Source organism: Morone saxatilis, unplaced genomic scaffold, assembly GCF_004916995.1.
Source record: "Morone saxatilis isolate NCDOM2014 unplaced genomic scaffold, NCSU_SB_2.0 Contig7, whole genome shotgun sequence".
Lineage (NCBI taxonomy): Eukaryota > Metazoa > Chordata > Actinopteri > Moronidae > Morone > Morone saxatilis.
This window is the reverse complement of record NW_023340246.1, coordinates 1,059,630-1,062,580: the sequence shown is the minus strand read 5'-3', so window position 1 is coordinate 1,062,580 and position 2,951 is coordinate 1,059,630.

Genomic DNA, 2,951 nt, shown 5'->3' with positions numbered 1-2,951 from the left:
GCATGTGACAAACTGGTGGAAGGTTGGGAGTGTGGACAAGAGAGAAACGTGAAATGTAATATCTGTAAAAACCTGGGCAGTTCTTAGTGGGGCTTCCATCCAAAGCAGGAGGATTACACTCTGAAATATCTAAGATGCAACATAACCTTCTTTTCCCATAGGTTTCTCTTACAAAAGTCTCTTTCAGTGTGCGTGTAACATTTGCAGATTTATGTTACTCATAACAGATGTGGTAATGTCACTCATAAGCAATGAGACCACTATACAATACTTAAAGTTGTGGACTGAATAATAATAGGATATATTTTGTCTTGAACAGAATTCCCTGTAAACAAACCTGTTTTTCTCACAGTTCTTGTTGCTTCTGACAAATTCCTTTTGAAGAGAAACAGGTGTGTTTTATTGGCCCTAAAAATATCAATTTGCTATGAGAAGGCTAAAAAACAGGGCCATTGTAACTCTTTTTCAAATCTTCTCTCCACTGACTACTTGGTCTGTTTTTGATTACTTTTCTGCAGCTGGGACATATTACATACATTGGTTAACTGAACAAAAACATGATGCGCAGACCACTATTCAAGTGAAATGTCTCTGTGTTTGTCTATGTTACATCTTCTGGATGGTACAATGTATTTATATGTGGATATTTCATATTTATTGGTTTATGAATAAACCAGAACCAGGACTCTGGTCACTTAGTCCTGTTCTCTGCTGTCTGACTTGGATATATATATGGACATGTATGTGTTCTTTGATGGCAGACTTTTAACTCCTTGCTCAAAAAGATGCACGAAAAAGGTATTTTGCTTTATATCCTTCCTACATCATGTACTGTGCGCATTCTATTAATAGGCTGTCCTCTTAAGTTATTCTATATATGAAGCGCAGTAGCACCACTGTTGACCGTGATTAGCAAATGCTGCTGTTGGTTTTGGAACAGAGAAATCCTTTATTCACCCACGTTAAATATTAAACTACAATCCATTAATAGTAGTATGCAGAGGCACAACAAGCGTAAAGGGAATAAACAAAAATCAATAAAACAATTAATATAAAAAGCTGTGGTCAATAAAAACAGGGTCCCAAATAGAAACAAGTCGCCTGTACTAGCCTGGTGTGGCTACACGTTTTAATAAATAAATGCAGGTCTCCGATAGAGGACTGGTCTGGATTTTATAGAAATTATCTGGATGTAAAAAAACATCTTTAAAGCTACTGGGTCACCTGCTTGAGTTTTAAGCCATTTAGATCGCCTACACAAAGATAAATGTTTAAACCTTTGTCAATATGGATGCTGCACATATAGATCAGTTAGGTTCTACACAATTCAATCATTTGTTCAGTTTAAAGAATCTATGAACATAACAATAATTCATTCAGACTTACCGGCACTGTAAACAAGTGTTGTGGCGGCACAGAGAAAAAAGTACAATCTGAAATTTACTGTAAGCTGTTAGTTGAACAAAGCTGAACAAAACTCAAGAGAAGCAGCCCAATTAGAGAGTATTTAAATCTGTGCTAAACAAGAGTTTTGTGCTTAAGGAATACACACCTTTCCCAAATAGACACCTTTATGTTGACATCGCAGTTTCTCCATGTAAATAAGTGACTGAAACTGAAAGGTCATTCAACCAGTTTCTGAAGCACGGTGCAGCAGTGATCTTCCAGTCTTTGAGAATATGTTTTTCTGCCAGTACCATGCCCTCTTTAAACCAACCCCAAATTTGAATAAATGCAACAGTGCACTATCATTGTACAGAGAGAAACAGAGGGGGACGTTTATGTAACATGAGCTTGGAGTAATGGAACATTGTCAGTCAACACAGCATTGATTTTCCTTTCCCAAACCTTAAAACAGTGGACAGGTTCAGAATCCTTAGAAAAGAAATACCTAAGGAAGGAAAAGCGAGTCAGGAAAGCAGGAGGACGACAGTGCAGAGTTAAGTCTGGAGGAGAATAAATTAGAAGTTGCTTGTAATCACACAGCAGGAATGCAGTCAGTGTGCACTGTTAAACACTTCCTTAGCCTTGGCTCCACTTCACTCTCGCAGCACTCCACACAAAGCGCTCTTTGTTCTGCTGCTCTTGTAAGGAAATATACCTACACCATCTCCCCACCAACCCTGACTAATTTTCCATTTTTATTACATTCTCAATCCGGCCCTTGCTGTTCAACTTTCATTCTCATACTTATAACGTATCTTGTCCTTACCCCTCTGTGTGTCACTCTGACTGACAACAGAGGAAGCTCAAGTTCCTAGATAGCAGACATAACAAGCAAGCAGTCCTTCAGAGTACAAAGGTGATGGCTGGAGTAACCCAGGTGGTTAATTTAACCCCCTAGACAGATGAAATAGGAAAGGCAAAAAGGTTTATATAGCATAGTTTACTGTCGTCTATGAGTGTGTCAATGTTTTCTGTCTACAGTGTGAGTCAGTCATAGGTAGGCTGTGTGACATCTCACATGCTGTAGTGTTACTGTGGTATGAGCAGAGTTCAGCAGTGTGAAAGAGTCTTTTTCCTCCACCACAGAGGAGAGAGCTGCTTCTTTACTATCCAGCTGCTGCTCAGTATTCCCACCACACATTCACTTACAACAGTGTGTGCATGTCATTTGACAGGAAGAAAAGCACCACAGTAAACACTTTGAGCAGTAAAATGAAATGAGCCATCATCTGCCATAAGCACTAGGCTAGTGTCTCTTAATGTTGTCATGCCTGGGACGTGTTAGGTACCAACATTTGAAAGGATAATACCTATTTATATTATTTTATCACCATGAGCAAGCACTTGGTGATGGCAACAAGGAAAAACTTCCTTTTAAGAGGCAGAAACCTCAGACAGACCCCAGCTCTAGGTGGGTGGCTGTCTGTCCAGTTGGGGAGAGGGAGATAAAGAGAGAGAGAGAGAGAGAGAGAGAGAGAGATAAGACAGAGACAGAGGTAAAGACA